Below are 18,223 nucleotides of genomic sequence, written 5' to 3'. Positions count from 1 at the left end.
GGAGAAGTATTAAATAGACACAAGATCAGCTTCCATAGATGACATCAAGAGCGCTTTTCTTAATAAAACCAGGGATAAGCTTTTCAAGCAACGTTGTTCGCTCTGTTGGCCAGATTGTACGTTTTGTAAAAATAGAAATGTTCTCCAGCCGTGTGGCTCAATGTGGTAGCCACAACCACATCCCACCGTGGATCACCTGATGTGTATTTAATGCAGCTGAGGAAATGAATCTGAGGTTAATTTGGCAGCATATTTCAGACAGTATCTTGCTCTGTCGTCTCGAAGCCCTGGGTCCAAGTGGTCTTAGCCTCATTTGCGTCCTAATTAAGGTACTTCAGTGACGTGCCACCCCACTTAGCTCTTTACCATCAGTTACTTAAAATTCGAATGGCTGCAGGTGGCTAGTGTCTACATGGTTGGCTAATGACTGCCCTTCTAGAGCCCAGGACCAAAGGTTAACCATTTGTTATCAAAACCTCTCAGCTACTAGAGGAAATCTAGGTGGTCCACTAGGTTTTAAAAGTTCCTCTATAGTAAGTAAATTCATTCATCTTGTTATTAAAGCTCAGACTTGCATTGATGGAAAGATTAATAGACAAGTTAGCCTTCTGTTCAAAGCTAAGAATACATCTGAAGATAATTGCTAGAAGATCAATGTGTCTGAGGGAAACCCCTGGACATTCTAGACTTTAAATAGGGTGGAAGATTTATATACTTTGAAGAGACATTAATCTCTAAGATTTTAATAACTAAAGGAAGTGCCGGAGCTTTTTAATGCTGTAGTAATCTATGAGCTGAACTATCATGCTACTATCTATCCCTGAAGAAAGAGCAGGAAAATATCGAGATAAGAAACGCCCATCAAATCTCTTGGGAACACTGTGGTGTGGCTCATGTGGGTCAAAGAAACGACAGTGCCTCGGTAAAAATCCAGAAATCAAAATCTCATGTTCACAGCGATGAAGCAAAGTCTAAAAATGGATAGGGATAGAGTTTATAGTCAAAAGTTCCCAGTGAAGTTAAACAGAAAGATGCAGACAGCATTTAATCGCTGAAGAATCAGAGACCTATAAAGAACACTCGAAGAACTATGACTTCATAGCAAACCTTCAATTCACCCAGAATTAGAAGGCTGGAAAGAAGTGTTCTGAACTGAGAGCAAGCTGAGCTCACATCTGATAATGCAGCAGAAAGAATGTGGTGTTTGAAGTCAGCCTTAGCTTCCAAGGGCAAGCTTTCATAAGCTAAGTTTATTTTCTTCCTTGGCTAAGTTACTTGTCTTCAGTTTCTACCTTTTCGCCTGCTCTATGGGGGACGATACCAGTTAATGCTGAGAAGATTAGTGGTGGGCCTCACATAGCAGGCACTAAGTCTGCAGGAATCCTTAAGGAGTTCTGACTGTTGATTATCAGACCTGTGATAAGCAGAACAAACAGAAGAAGAATTGTGATATCTGTGCGAGGCAGTACACGAGTGTAATTGGAATGGAAGCCGCCAGGTGAAATAATTGGAAATAAATGTACCAGGTAAAGATGATCTGTCTAGTCTCTTTCCCTGAAATTCTGACAAAGGAAGGACTTAGGTTATCCATCCTAGGCACTGAAGCCTAACGCTGAAAACAGCAGTGTTTTAGCCAGTAAGTAAACTCCAGGGAGAGGCAGAGGGCGAAGGTAGTGGTTGCAGTAATGAGGCAGGTGTGAGCTTATGGCCATGAATAAAAGACAGTAGCTGCAGAAGTGAAGAGGAAGAGAGATTTCAGTTTCACTCCTGCAACTGAAGAAAGAGTGGATTCCCCCTGAACTCCCAAAGCTATGTGACTAGGGGTTAAGGGGAGTAGAGATCTTGATCCAGTAAGGCCTCGAGGAACACTCTCCTCCCAGCAAGCTCCCAGGTACAAGGAGCTTCTTTTTTGTCAACTCATCAGTCAGACCATCATTTCCTGTGTGGTGTAGCGTCAGGCGTTCTGGCAGTCACTTTAAGTAAAGGGACTTGGTACCAGACTGAACAGAAGGAAAGGCAAGTCATTAAAATGATTACAATACTTGTCCTTTAAGATGAGACAGGTGCTGGGTGTGGGTGGCACACACTGGTAAGCTCAGCAGTTGGAAAGGAGGAGCAGGAGGATCAGAAGCCCAAGGCCAGCTTGGTCTGCATTCCAGCCTCAACCGTGTGCGGCCAGCTCCATGAGATCCTGCCCTGAAAGCAAAACCCAAGCCAAGAAACAAAGCCAACAAGAACAAGACAGTGCTTTTTGCTGATAGAGAATGAGTAGGTTTGGCTTTAAAGGTTTCAGTCACTGTGAATATGAAATATTCGTGGAAATAAATAGCACAGAAAAATGTCAGAACAAAGAAGACAAAGATGGAGTTTCCTTGTACACAGAGGTCATCTGTACCCACAGTAGAATATAACAACTTTGTTTGGCTCAAATACCTCTCAGATGATGTGAATAATTGGGTAGATACGAACGTATCTCTCTATCTTAGCTTTAAGTCTGTAGGATTAATTATCATAATCCTCATCTTAAACAAAGATATGGAAGCCTTGACTCTGAGAAGTTTTACAGATATGGGAGGCTAACTGCTGTCTTGACTGATGTAATCCAGAATCAGGATGATCTGCTGCCCTGTTGTCAAAAGATAAAAATGAACAGTGCCCACAACCAAGAATAGATATGTAAAGAAACTGAACTACATTCTTAAGAATGGGTAAGGTGGAAAATTTAATATTAAATCTTATAATTTAAAGATTAGGGGATGGAGAGTTGGCTCAGTGGTAAATAGTACATGTTATTCTTGCAGAAGACGCAGCTTTATTTCCCAACACATACATCAGGTAGCTTATAACTGCATATGACTCTGTAACTCTAGTTCTGCGGGGATCTGATAGCTTTTGGTCTCTGTGGGAATCTGTACACGTGCATTACATATCAACACACACACACACAATAAAACATTGCTTTTTAAATATAAGTAAATATTGTGAAATCATCTATGTACATGTATATGCATATTGTTTGTATTATATGCAAAATATATGCATATATATACATGTATGTATGATGTGAGATTTCCCTCTGTATGCTATGAATGTGTTTTATTACCATTGGTTATTAAAGAAGCTCTTTTGGCCAATGGCTTAGTAGAATAAAGTCAGGCAAGAAATCCAAACAGAGATATATAGAGAAAATAGGCTGAGTTAAGGAGCTGCCGTGTAGCTGCTGAAGGAAAAAAGATGCCAGCCACCAGCCAGAACCTTACCAGTAGGCCATAGCCTTGTGGTGATTCACAGATGAATAGAAATGGGTTAATTTAAGATGTAAGAGTTAGCTAGAAATATACATAAACTATTGACCAAACAGTGTTATAATTGATACAGTTTTTGTGTGATTATTCACATCCGGGTGACTGGGAAATGAATGAGCAGTCTCCACCTACATATGTATCTATAAAATTACTGTGGGGTTTGTAATAATGAAACTTGAGAAGGAAAATGATTTACATTGTCACATGAGTTTTTTGTAATGCAGAAAATCGAACCCAGGGCTTCATGAATAGCAGGCAAGTACTGTACCCCTGAGCTACATTCCCAGTTCTATTAAACAAATATGTATTTTCTTCCTTTGAGAAATTCCCTATGTAGAGAAATCACCATCCAGCTGGAAATGAACAAAGATCTAACTACCTAAGGTGGAACCATGTGTTTACAGGGCTGTGCTAACTCATTTGCCTGCCTTAGAAGTACAGTAGGGGCAGCTATTGTACGAAAAAACACTGCACAAGGGCAATGAGGTCTCTGTAGTCAAAAAGGGAACTGTTCCTGGGGTGCAGGAAGAAATGAACTGGAGTTCTGAGTCCCAGCATAGGGCAGGTCATGTTTGCAGAGATTCCAATGGACCAGCGCCATGTCTGTCTAGAGACTGAGTGTTTGAATGAGTAAGATAGTTTGGAAAGTTTATTAAGTCCCTAGGAAAGACATCGAGGCAGAAGCACCTGTCTTACTCACTTTTGCCTGGACAGATAGTTTTGCTAATTGAAAAAAAGTTTTTTGTACAATATATTTCTTCAATATGTTTTTCCCTTCCCACAAGTCCCCCCAGATCCTTCCTACCTCCATACCTCCCCACGTGTCCACTTTTACACACTCTTTCTGTCTCTCTGTCTCTGTCTCTCTGTCTCTCTGTCTCTGTCTCTGTCTCTCTGTCTCTCTCTCTTTCTGTGTGTGTGTGTGTGTGTATCTGTTTGTTTCTTTAATGTATATATGGTTTTCTGAGACAGGATTTCTCTGTTTAGCCTTGACTGTCCTGGAACTTGCTCTATAAACCAGGCTGACCTTGAACTCACAGAGAGACAAATTAAAGGTTAAAGGCTTGTGCCATAACTCCCAGCTTCTTTTCTTTAAAGAACAAACAAAACCAAAAAATGCATTCACACAAAATTCCCCCCCCCCCACAAAGTCCTGGAAACCAAGATGTACAACAAGCCGGGCAATGGTGGCGCACGCCTTTAATCCCAGCACTCGGGAGGCAGAGGCAGGCGGATCTATGTGAGTTCGAGACCAGCCTGGTCTACAGAGCTAGTTCCAGGACAGGCTCCAAAGCCACAGAGAAAACCTGTCTCGAAAAAACCAAAATAAACAAATAAATAAAGATGTACAACAAAAGACTGTTAAGAGAAAAAAAAAAAAGCCCAAACAAACAAAGTAAAAGGACACAAAAAGTCTACAAAATACCATTGAGGTTTTTTTTTTTGTGTGTGTGTGTGTGTTGGCCAATTTCTCCTGAGCTCAGGGCATGCCCTGAAGTGTGTTTGATATACATAGTGAAACTCCATGGGGAAAATGAATTTTTCCTTTCCCAGTGGGTATCAGTTATAGATTATTTATTGGTTAGGGGTGGGAGCTCATATTCACTTCCTTTAGTTGACAGCTAAATTTTGAACCATGGCCCTTCTGAATGTGTGGCAAACATTTCTTTTTTTGGTGGAGGGGTAGAACATACTGAGCATTCCTATACCTGTCATGGGTCTTGGCGGACTGCTCAGTTTGTTCACGGGGATGGGGTACCACTGAATCACTCTCAAGGAAGCATTGCTGCCTAGGGTCTCTAAGATGTGTAACTCTGCCACGTGGCTGGCTGAGACAGAGGGAGGCGTATGCTCCAATACCAATCCATGACTCTGGAGACGCATCTACCTAGCCCACCTTGTTTTCCCACCATTTGAGCTTAATTTCTGTTACTGTGATTAAAAACCCTGACCAAAAACAATACAGGTCCTGGGACTCAATTTTGTTTACAATTCTAGGTTCCAGTCTATTATTTCAGGGGAGTTAAATGGGAACTTACAACAAAGTATCCATGGGCAAGAGCAGGTAGAGAGAAGAATTCACACAGGCAGCCTACTTGCAGGCAAGGTTAACTTCTTCACTCTTCAACATTTAAGGACCCAGTTCTCTAGGGTGGTCTCAAAGCTTTTGTTTTGTTTCAATATTTTTTAAATTGTAAAATGCTACAGTATAAAATTTAATTATTTAACAACCAATCAACAATCAATACGAACCCCTAAATGTTCCCGACCTGATTGTGTTAATTCTACATGGAATCTCTGTTCCCAGGTGATTCCAGGTCGTGCCAAGTTGACACACACACACCCCTTCTTATCTCTTCCACTTTCTCTTTCTCTTAAAATCTGGAGTGAAGGGTAGTTGGAAAACCCTAGGGAAGTGAGGTCATGTTGGGTGGGGCAGTAGAGTTCTACTCTATTCCCTGAGTTCTCATTTCTAAGGGTGTCTGTGTTCCCCAAAATGGGTGTGGCCAAGCCAACTCTGCTTTGTACAAAACTAAGAGGCCATTGACGCTGTGGTATAGGATCCAGAAGAGAGGTCCAATGGGAAGGAGGCAGGGGTTTGGTTCATCTGGATTCCTCCTGCTACATTTAAAGCTTTTCTTTCTGCTCGACGGCTTCAGTTTTCGACCATTTGTTCAGGGACTTTATTATGTGAGGCACAGGTTTCTTGTAAACTTGCAGTAAAGCCCCAAATGAAGTTTTATCAGGCTGAGGGCTCTGTTTCCTCTTCCTTTCAGGACCCAGCGACCCCAGCCTAAACATGTACCACCTCATGGGTTCTGTCTTCTCAAGTTAAATCATCTCAGCTCTCTTAAGTGGGCTAGCAGTTTGCAATTCATTTCATTTTTTTTTAACTTTGTGAAATGCCAGAATAGAAATTTAATCATAAAAGATATGTATTTTGTCATGAATGTTTTTTTTTTTTTTTTAAAAAAAGTGTGTTTGAGAAAGAGAGAGCAAGAGATAGAGGGCGATGCGGAAACGTCCCTATGTGCACAGGAACCACAGCGACACACACATACACACATACGTATATACACACAGACATACAGACACATACATGCACATATACACACATACACACACATACACATACATAAAAACAGACATACACATACACACAGACACACACACACATAAACACACACACACACACTTAATTTCTTTGGTAAATGGGCAGTCAACAAACATTTGACAGCCTTCCCGTGAAGGGGGACACATATTTGGGAGGCTGAGGTGGAAGAGAGGGTGAACATAATTGTTTAACTGTTCCTGAGAATGACGCAACAGCTGGTTGATGGTTTATTCTTGCAGGTTGTGGAACAGGCTCCAACGGAGGGTTTGCTATTGCCCCACATGGCCTATACAATTGAACAGTAGACTGGTGTCCTTAGTTAAAGAGGCTTCTGGGATAGGCTAACCTAGGGTTTGTTTCTGCTCTTTTTTTTTTTTTTTTTTGAACTTTACAAGTTCAGTAACTTGACTCTGCCAAAGAAAGAGATAACCTGATGCTTTGTCTTTTGTTTCATCTGTCCCATGCTTGATCCAGAAGGAAAAAGTAAATTAGTATATCTCCATGTGGGGTGGACAGGCAGACAGGCAGACGGGGAGGAACATGAGACCACCGCAGATCAGAAGAGGACCAGAGGCAACCAGGGGGGGCTTTGGTGCCAAGGGGAGGCCCAAACACCCAGCTTTCTTTCACAAAATAGGAGTGTGTCACTTCCATGGTTTTAATTCATTTTTTATTTTATGCGTATGTGTTCTGCCTGCCTGCATGTAGGGCTGTGTTGGTCCCTGTGGAGGCAGGAAGACGGCATCAGGTCCCTTGGGACTGGAGTTCCAGATGGTTGTGAACATCTACCTAGGTGCTGGGAATTGATACCAGGTCCTCTGGAAGAGCAGCCAGTGCCTTTACCTGCTGAGCCAGCTCTCCAGCCCAGAGAGTGCCAGGTTCTAAAGCTCATGCATAAGAACTATCCTGTCGCTTGTTTGCTATGCAGCAAACGTGGGGACAGACACCGTGTAATAAACACCACTCTGTATATCTACAACTTAGGGATACACCCACTAATTCTTTTTTTTTAATCACAGTGGCAACTTGGCCTGATTACCTAGTATCCCCCCCGTCAGTATTCTAAGCCGTCCAAGTTCCTATTACAGTGAAAATGTCATTTTCTTTCCACCAGAGACCCAACACATACCACCACACAGTGTGAGCAGACAAGGACTTGAAGAGGTGAGGGAGACGTCCACAACGGAAAAGGACAAACAGTCTTTGTGAGGAGGAGCAAGTTAGCCCATGGGGAGCATACCCAGACATGTGTGCAAACAGTGTCCATGGGGAGGAGCAGGTTAGTCATACCCAGGCATGAGAATATTATTTGGATGCCAGAAGGGTGTTCCCCATGTGAAGCAAAAGTAAAAGTTGTCATGTGACCAAAGACACATTGGAAAGATGCAGCATCCTCTCATTCTAGCGACTGAAGCAGAGTATATGCCGCTAGTATATGGATGCAATATCAGAGGGTTATAAGGTACTTGGTATGCATGACAACCATCTGATTTCATCTCCATAGCTTAGGCACTGTTGGTGCTGAGTGAGAGAGAAGCATCTCGAGGTGAGTCACCTCCCAGAGATCTTATTCTACATGGACACAGAGCTCCGCACATGCCAACATGTAAGTCCAGCTTCACAAAGGAGGCCTGTAGAAGATTTGCTTTAACACTTTAAATGCCATGAACACATGTAGTTATAGATTCCCAGCCAAACTCTGAAATCCACCTCACTAGGCTAGCCCTTGGCCCTTCTCAAAACTGCTCTGTGAATGTCTTGGCTCCTCCTTGTGAGGGGTATGATAAGTCTCCGCAGGCCTGCTGTTTCTAGGGCTGCCTGGAAATTCCTGGAGTTTCCTGTCTGCACTGTAGACCATATAAAACATGAAGTTTTACTAAATGTAGAGTGGCTCAGATTTCATGTAGACCACAAATAGCTATCAGTCTTCAAAAAAGAAGAAGAAATCTATTTTCTAGAGACCGAGCATATTGGTAGAACAGCTGCAGATTCTTCATGGCTGTTTAGTGGAATGGAGCATTTTTGACTACATCTTAAAGACAGTTTTATTAAAGTGAACTTTAAATGTGTGAGCAAAATCAAGTTATCTAGGGGATTTTTTTCCAAGCAGGTAGTAAACAGCTAATATATATAATATATATATTATATATTATATATAGATTATATAGATAGATAGAGAGAGAGACAGAGACAGAGAGAGAGAGAGAGAGAGAGAGAGAGAGAGAGAGAGAGAGAGAGAGAGAGAGAGAGAGAGAGAGAGAGAGAGAGAGAGAGGAAGAGACAGAGAGAGAGACAGAGAAGAGAGAAGATGAATGTATTGTATGCCTATGTTGGAGGGACATGGGGACATGTACTAGGATGGCTATTTTATTTGTATGTTGTTGTTCTTAACTTGCCCAAGATTTATATGTTAGAAAAAAAAGTTGAATGTGGCATCTATTTCACCCAAATCAGTATTGATTAAATTTCTGACACACTGGGCCAGGGTTAGGGGTCTCTGAGTTAGAGACAAGCTGGCTGATGACCTGCCTTCTAAGGGTGGTTCTTATGGTTGCAGGAGACAGATAATAGCTTGTTATGGTAAGGTACTGGTATAGTTAGGACGAACATGGCCAGCGTTTAGTAGTAAAGCCTATTTGGAGAGCTGACTCTGGGCTCAGTGGTATAGCACTTGTCGGCATGTGTGAGGCCCTGGGTCTGCTCGCGCCACAAACTAACAAACATCTACAAAACAAAATAAACCCAGAGACCTTTGACTGCTGAAATGTGCTTACCAGAAGGGAAGGGAATGCTAAATGACTTAATTATAAACCAAGGTATCCTTGGCAACCGGATTTGTGACTTTCTTCTTTCTGTGACTAAGTACCTGGTAACTCAAGAGACCAAGGATTTGTGGTGGGTCACACTTTGGGGAATACAGTCTATCATGACAAGGAAGGGTTTGTGGCAGGACTAGGAGGTGGTTAGTGACCATCCCTTTACTGTCAGGAAACAGAAGGAGACAAACAGTGCAAGTACTCCCTGAATTTTCTCCTTTCCCCTTTATATTTAGTCTGGGTCTCCCATGGGTACTTTCTCCTCAGCCATACCTCTCTAGAAATATCGTCATACACATGCCCAGAAGTGTGTCTCCTAGGTGACTCTAAATTCAACTGCAATGACAATGAAAATTAATTATCACAGTGATACAGTCTTGCACAACACTACCCAGGGTAGCAGCCCCTAGCCACTTGTGAATATTTAAGTTTAAATTCATGCTAATTAAAATTTATTACAATAAGACATTTCAGTTCTTTGGCTGTGCTAGCCTTATTTTAAATCCATAGCCACACACATGCAGTGGCAGGGGCACTTGGCAGTGGAGACACATGACCTCAGTGGCCACATGTTTGCAGTGGTGGTATAGACACATGATCTCTCCATTAGGGGAGAGATTCCTACTGACCAGTGTCAGGAATCTGCAGAGGAAGAGGGAGGTTAAACAAATATTTGGTAAGACCTGGGCCAACAAAATAGAGATTGTGTCCAAAGAAAGAGTTAATTCATGCCACATCATGAGTTTAGACCTTACCCCTTAGGCTAGACAGCAATCTTTTTCTATGAATCACCGGACAGTAAATATGCTGAGCTCTTTAGACCACGTGAATTTTGCCAAAAACAATATAACTCTGCTACTGCATCATGAGACCAACTTTAGACAATGAGTGATCTTGGCTGTGTTCCAGTTGGGCTTTATTTGAAGTGTGTGTGTGGGGGGGGGTAAGAACTTAACAATGGGCTGTATTTGATTCACAAGCTATATTTTGTTGACCCCTGCATGAGGCCAATGGAAGCCATATGTGTGTTATGATTAGAATAGTGTATAATTGTGTGCCTAGAAAGTGCTTTCTAGTAGCTGAGTGAAGATGGATTCAGGGAGTGTAAGATCCGAGACAATAGCAGTCTGGTCAACGAGGATATGACCAAAGTTCTGAATGTAGCTCATGACATGTGAGTGGAGAAAAGGCAATGCCAGGGTGTTGGTGGCAGTGGAGAATATATAAAATGAGAGGACCTAGAGACTGCAGTCACCAATTTATAAAGTGCACACAGAGGGACAGATTTGGGAAAGATGACCTCATTAGAGTCAGGTGACATTTGAGCGTATGAGTCATCAGCAGAGACATGGCAGCTGACACTCGCAGACACAAAGAAGACCCAGGGAGGCAGGAGATGTTTGAGGAAGATAAAGATGCGCTGGGAGCGTTACCAGATGGAAGGCACAGTGTCAAGGGGCTGGGAAGCAGCTGCTAATGGTTTGCAGAGGCAAACGGGGAAGACAGAGCTGGGGGCTTCAAGATTTTGTAAATGGCCCTGGAAAGACTGAAAAGATACTGTTGGATCTAGCAATTAGGAAATGGTTTGAACATCACCTAAAATTGATTTTGCAAAGAAAGAAAGTATCCCGGAAAGCAACCACCAGTGTCTGGATCTATCTTGTTGGCAACCGCGTTGAGCAGAACGGGAATGACGACTTATTTCTCCCTTGCTGTTAGGATCGCATGAAGGCAGCGAGCAGTGAGCATCTTCCGAAGCTCATTATATAAAGTATATGCCGCGATCACTCTGTGGACAGGAAGGCAGGTGGGATTTGGTTCTGTCACTCTAGGTGAAACTTTGTAAGCTTCCTAGATTGATTTCACGTTGTGAAGTAGTTTGGAATCTTTGTGAATTTACGTTTGGAATTCAGATTTTAGGTTAAATGAAAGAAAAATGAGAATCTTAAGCCAGTGATCCTAAAGGGGGCTTTATTTTTTCTTGTAATAACCATTCCTTTTTAAATTAACTTTTAGCTTTTTATTTTTGAAGTTATATTATAATTATTGTTTCTCCCTTCCCTTTCCTGGCTCTAAACCCTCCTATATACCCTTCCTTACTCTACTTCAAATCCATGGCCTTTTTTGTTTTACTAATTGTTGTTACATGGACACATATATATGTATGCATATGCATATATACACATATATATGTATATATACACATATATATGAATATTTCTATATATAAAAATATACATACAGATATTGTGGTAGTTTGAATGTAATTGGCTTCCATAATCTTGTAGGTAGTGGCATTATTAGGAGGTGTGGCTTATTAGAATAGGCGTGGCTTTATTGGAGAAAACATGTCACTGTGGGGGTGGTCTTTGTGGTTTCCCATGCTCAGAATACCACCCAGTATGTCAGTAGACTTCCTGTAGCCTGCAAGATGTAGGACTCTGAGCTCCAGCCCCATGTCGGCCTGCATGCCGCCATGCTTCCCACCATGACTGAACCTCTGAAACTGTAAGGGAGCCACCCCAATTAAAGGTTTTCTTTATAAGAGTCACCATGGTCATGTTGTCTTATCACAGCAATAGAAACCCTAACTAAGAAAGATATCCATACAAATTCCTAAATACATATAAATATTTCATCCTGGAGCTACCTTAATAAAAAATAACTAGCAGCATATTTAATATAGAATCATGGGGTTGAGTGTTCTGTTTTTATCATTTAATGGTCAAAGGATTAGTTAATGCTTCTTGGGAACATTTTAAATGAATTATAGTCACCTTTAAAAAGGTTGATAGCAGAAAAAATATTTCACATACTTTCTGGGTGAATGTATGTCACCAAATATAGATCAATGTCCTTCTAATTTTTTTAAATCTTGGAAAAAAAATGGGACAAAACAAGGTTCATGGTTTATAGGAAGTGCTTCTTCCTCTAGAAGTTATTTGATCCTAAAAGAATCGCCTACTTTGGAGCATGAAAGTCGAACACCTGACATTGGTACAGTTTTGTTTCATCCATATGAGACACTTTCCAGGAGCAATAAGGAAGAAGCTCCTGCATCCTGGTACCCACTGGGTCTCTAGGAGCAACTGGGATGCAGTTGCAACTTCCATACAGTTTTCTCATGGGCTGACTTTGCTCTCAGGTGGGGCTCCTCTGAGCTTCCTGGCCACATTGTGAGAGCTTGTAGCTCCTCTTGCGTGGGCGGAAAGATCTCTAAAGGGCAAAGCATTGAGAGATGCTGATTCTGTACTGAGCAATGCTGAAAGTAAAAGCTAGTTACTGTACGCCTCTTCCTTGTTTGCGATCCCGAGATAATAGAGGTAGACTCACACACAGAGCTTTGTAAGAACTTAAAAATGTGATCATCAAATTTTCTTAGAAAAATGCCAAAGATGTCAATAAATAAGGAAAACCACAAAAAGAGGAACAATAATAGAAATGGTGGTGGAGAAAATCAATAGAAGTTAGTAATATTACATTACATAAAGTCAATATATACATTGTTATAATTTGTTATTATATACTATAATATAAAAAGGTATGATAATCATACAGATGTCAAATTAAGTGACTCAAAAATCCATATGTGATAATCTTACAATAACAAAATTAGGGTAAAAAAATATAAACAGGTACTGTTTTAGTTTCCCAAGTAATTCTTTCCATAATTGAGAACAAATACTAAATAGATTGTAATGATAAAAGAAAAATCAACAGACTAAAGTCTACAGTATTTACACACAAATGTGCTGATTTTTAAAGAAATTAAAACATAGAAGACCAGCTAAAATAAATATCTATAATCCCAAAAGAGATAGATTTGCAATTTGTGTCTGAATGACTTAAAAAAATAAATTAAGAATTTATCACTTAGAGAATATCACTTAGATGACAATAAATAAGTCCCCTAACTGTAAATTCAGAGGAAGGAAATATAGAAATTACCCAACAGAGTGGAATGTTTAATAATAATTTGATAATAATTAAGGGAAATTGATTTAAAGCAGTCCTTATTTTATTCACTAAGAAGTAAACCTATAGAAACCTTAAATTTCATTTTGTTAGTCTATATATGCATAGACTAACAAAATTTAATCTCTTTGATTGCCTTTTGGATTTTAACCTAAGTAAATGATCTAAGATGAGAGAAACAATGATCAACTCTATGGATGTGAATATTTCAGATTTTCTGGCAGTCACAACTCTCTAAGAGAACTACTGTATCATCACAGAATATGTTACAATCAATACAAGAACTGTGAACTCTCTGAGCTCAAGGCCAGTCTGGTCTACAGAGTGAGTTCTAAGAAAACCAGGGCTACACAGAGAAACCTTATCTCTAGAAACCCAATAAATAAATAAATGAATAAATAAATAAGCAAGCAGACAAACAAGCAAATAAATAAGTTTCAAACAATGTGTATCAACATGGAAATATGAATTATTTTTATGTGAAAGGTGACAAGATTTATAAAATATGATAATGTACAGGCACATGTGTTTAATCCCAGCATCTGGAAGGCAGAGGCAGGCAGATCTCTGAGTTCAATGCCAGCCTGGTCTACAGAACAAATTTAAGGCCAGCCAAAGCTACGCAGAAAAGCCCTGTCTGAAAAGCAAAACGAAACGAAAAGAAACTATGATAATGAATATGGTTATGGACAAAGAGTGAATGGCTGAGTTATTTAAGGGAAATAGCTATGGCAGTGGATAGTTTCAAGTTACTTTTGATGTATTTTAGATAATATATACACAAAAAATATGGAAGATCAGTCAAAGAAGTAGAACCAATTACCATAAATTTCTTTCGATTAAAAAAAACCTCTCTCAAACTATATATCTAAAGAGAAGAGGTTATAATATCAATTTATCACAATTCACCAATAACCTTGTACTAACCAACCTAGTGAGACCCAGGCAGAGACATCAGCAAGACTAAACACGCAGCAGTGAGTTCACTTTGTGTTCGCTTCACTAGGTCAGTGGCTTTTTCCCTTACCTTAGAGAACTAACAGGGTAAAGCACATTAGCCACACGTTTGGCAGCACAGTTTGACTTGGATATTTCTGGTTCCTAATTACTTAACACCCTGTCCCTTTTCTTTCTCTCTCTCTTTCCAGATCAATGACCGTGTCTCCAGGAACAATCTAAGAGAATTCAATGCATTGAAACCTTCACAATGTAATAGTGCCTAGCATAAAGGAAGCGGGTGACAGCCACTTCGTTAGTTACTGCTTGTTATTGTATGTCTAATTTTGAAAGAGCATGGGAAGACTTGCACCTTTTGTATCTCAGGACAATGCTAAGCTTGCAGGAAAAAGAAATAATTTTTCTATTGCGAAGGAAATGTACATTTTTCATTCCCCAGGTTACCCCATCTGTCGGTCTGTCTTCTGGCATTCTCATAAAGTAGTGGAGTGAGAATAAATACGATATTTCCATAGAATTAGAACAGTCTAGTGCCAGAAAGTGAACTCACACAAATGCCTTCAGATAGATCCACAAAGCTCCCTCTCCAACTCTGAACATGAGTGTTTCTTTTCCCCTTTTAAATAGTGAAATCTCACTTATTTTGTGAAATAAGATGCCCACAATCAGGGGAACCCAGAACCTTCCATGCTCTTTGAACACCATACCTATCACTCATCGTCAGTACTTGGGACATATCAGTGAATAAACCTAAGCAAAACCGCTTCAGCACCAGTTTGAGGATGAGGATGCTTCTGTTTTTATCAAATAAGTGTGGTGCCATAAGCAGGGGCTTAGTGTTCCCCATCATTTCACACAAAGTGATCGACACGAGTATCCTCATTCCCATCTGGAGTGGGAGGATTTTGTTTTAAATCTTGTCATTACTTATTAACATAGAAGCACGGTTTTTCCTTAATTGGATTAGGCTTTTGTAAAATTAGGAGCCCACCAACACACATATATACTGTCATCCTAACATATGCAAGATCACATAACCAAATAAATATTAAAGGCTTCTCATGAGAATTTCACTGATGGAGAAGGGAAAAGTTGCTGGCAGGATGTAGCCAGTCAAGAGCCATTAGGGCAGGTAAAAGAGTAGTGAAAGTTTTCACGGAGCAGTGAAGTCACTGCCATTTGCTAAGGGAAGCGTCAGACAGAGTGGAAGAGCCACGATGCTTTGCTGGAGGCATCGTAGCAATGGCATGTATTCCTTCCAGTGTTGTGCTTAGGAAGACATTTACCGAAATGTTAATAGAGATGCTTGGGTACTTGGACTTTCATTTTCTGAAAAGTACATCACCATTGCGTGTTCTACTTTCACGGGAGGGGAAAATAATGAAGTTTTTTTAACATTTGAGGGAGAAAGATTTATTGCTTTTTTTTCTCTTGGTGTATAGATGGCAGCTATATACATGCATTGGTTGAGAGTATAGAATATGAAGAATATACAAGAATATGAAGACTATTAAATTTATAGCTCCTCTTGCTGAGTCTATGACATTTCAATTTTCCCTAACATTTTAGTATAAAACATTTAAATCACATGCATGAGCTTTTAAATTGAAGTTGAAGGTGAATGCCTGTACATCTGCCCCCCAGCTTGCACAATTCCGTAGGTTGGTTCTTATTTCATCCCATTTTTCCATTTAATCACCCATCTTTCCTTAGAGGAGATAGAGGCATCCCAGAGTAAATTGTAGACATCAATATCCCATTTGGTACCACTTTAAAGCCATCCCCAAATTCCTTTCACACACATACACTGAATACTAGCCCAGAACCTCCCAGGAGGCTGGTATACATTTAATCTAATTGTCAACTCTATACACGACTTCTACTCCAAACCTGTCCCAAACCAGCAACCTTTTCAAGGGACAAAGTTCTCAAACCTCACCCTGAATCTTTCTATATTCCAGAATTACACATTGTGTTCACTAAAGAATAGTAAATCCTAAAACAGAAACTGCTTGGGGGTCACTGGGTCCACTGTACTCAGGAACTAATCATGGAACAGAAAGAATGGACTGTGTAGGATCGCTATTCATGTTTGCGGATGGAGACGGACTCAGCCTGGCTGTGCTGGGGCGGGCAACAAGGAGGGACAGAATTTCCCAGCGTGGGACAGCTAAGAACTGAAGATGGAGACAAGCCTTCTCCGCCCAGTTCTAGTTCCCAGGAGCCCTAACTTTTATCAAGCATCCCTCTTTGTTTCTCCATTATGGGCTAAGTACTTTTAAACATTTTCTAGAATAGCAAACAGTGTATATTGCCAAAGAGAAACTTCCGTTATAGATATCTATGAATACACAGTTTATTGCCATTTAGTCAAACAGAGATCTTAACAATGAAACCAGTAAGTAATTACAAATGCAGAGATGGGTTAGTTTCTAGTTCTTTAAGTGTCTTTGCCTAAGAAGATACCATCCTCCCAGGTCCAGTTTGACTACCTGTGTGCAAGGAAAAGAGAAACCCATTTCTCTCTGATCAAAAGGTGGGTCTGGTATCAGTCCCCAGGAATGTGCCTGCTGCCTACATACAGGGAGAGCGGATTATACAAGGTAGAGGGACTTACCATGTGGGAAGGTGGACCAGTGAGGCTAACAGTGATGTCACTCCTCCTCTCCTGCCTTGCTCTGCTTATCACTTTGACTGTACTTGCCCAGGTTAGTCTGTTCCTGCCTCTGAGAGCCAGTAGGCATGCTCAGTAGCTTCAGGTGAACTCTGCTTAGAAGTCAGAAATTATAGTAGTTCCCTCATTTCCGGTCATTTCTTGGCTGAACCATTCTTTGGAAACTCCCTGAGTCACCTTCTCCACCTCGTAGGTGACTAATCTGAACGATGTGCCTCTTTCAGGCCTGCTGTGCTGGGGTGGCCGTGCTCTGCCACAGGGAAACTCTGACCTGCTCTCAAGTGCTGTCTCATGCGGTTAGGGGTACAGGCAATAAAATTAGTTTCTCTCGTATGACTGTCCTCTTGTGATAAATTCAGCTGTCCCTCCCCCACCTCCATGTTGTAGTGAATAGCGTCGCAACAAGTTCAATGGACCACGTCCACACATTGGCAAATCAAAATGTACGCATGCGCAGTAAGCCGCCCAAGCGTGTTCTTAGTGGATGTCACCGGAATCCTTTCGTCGAAATGTCTGTTGTAAATCATATGGTGCAGATGTTTATGTTACCTCTCCTGCTCTTTGTCTCTGCCAGGGTTTACATAAGGGTTGGATTTATTGCCGTCTTATCAGTATTTACAGCTGAACTGCAGGGACAGAATAGTGAGTCTCAACTCAGGTTTTAGAATTTCACGCCTGGGATTAAGACACACGACAGAATCCTGAAAATTTTGGTGAGGCAAAGCTCATTTTTGTCCATATTTTAAAAGCGCATATGACATTTTGGACGTGGGAAGACATTTGCAAAGCAAAAGCTCTCAATATGTATGAGAGTCTTTAAAATCCCCCTGCCTCAGACACTTTAGGTCTGTTGTGAGAGTTCTTTGCATTGAAGAGCTGTTTGGAAGAATTAGGAGGTGTGGCCTTGTTAGAGGCGGCACGGTCTTGTTGGAGGAGCTGGGTCGTTTGGGAGTGGGCTTTGAGGTTTCAAAAGCCCACCCAGGCTCAATGCCCCCCCCCCTCCCTGCTGCCTGCGGTGAGGATATACAGCTCTCTGCTCAGGGGCCATGCCTGCTTGCCTGTGTGCGGCAAGGCTTCCTGCCGTAAAGATAATGAACTAGCCCTCTGAAGCTGATAGTTCTGGTGTCTCTTCACAGCAAAAGGACAGTGACTAAGATGGCAATTGTGAGACACCAGTCCAAAATGATAAGTATTTGTGTAAGAAGATGCAGGAGCCTAGAACGGAAGCGTGTGATATAAAAGACTATGATAAACATAGGGTTTTAGGAATTGCATAGAGTCAGAGCCTAGAGGAGTCAGGCAGGGTGGGAAATGGGCTTTTGCATGGAGCAGGCGGTACCGGGAAGAGGTGGGTAAAGGTGACATGTGTTGTATGATATAT

General features: G+C 41.0%; 1 protein-coding gene across 3 annotated transcripts in view; it reads right to left on the bottom strand.

The window, feature by feature from the left end:
- The window catches only part of Fyb1 (FYN binding protein 1), a 126,860-nt gene that overhangs the window by 100,688 nt on the left and 7,949 nt on the right, over positions 1-18,223 (bottom strand). The window lies entirely within an intron of this gene.

The sequence above is a fragment of the Alexandromys fortis genome, unplaced genomic scaffold, assembly GCF_014885135.2.
Source record: "Alexandromys fortis isolate MF-2015 unplaced genomic scaffold, M_Fortis_MF-2015_v1.1 scaffold_37, whole genome shotgun sequence".
NCBI classification, from domain to species: Eukaryota; Metazoa; Chordata; class Mammalia; order Rodentia; family Cricetidae; genus Alexandromys; species Alexandromys fortis.
This window is presented reverse-complemented; position numbering and strand designations above follow the sequence as displayed.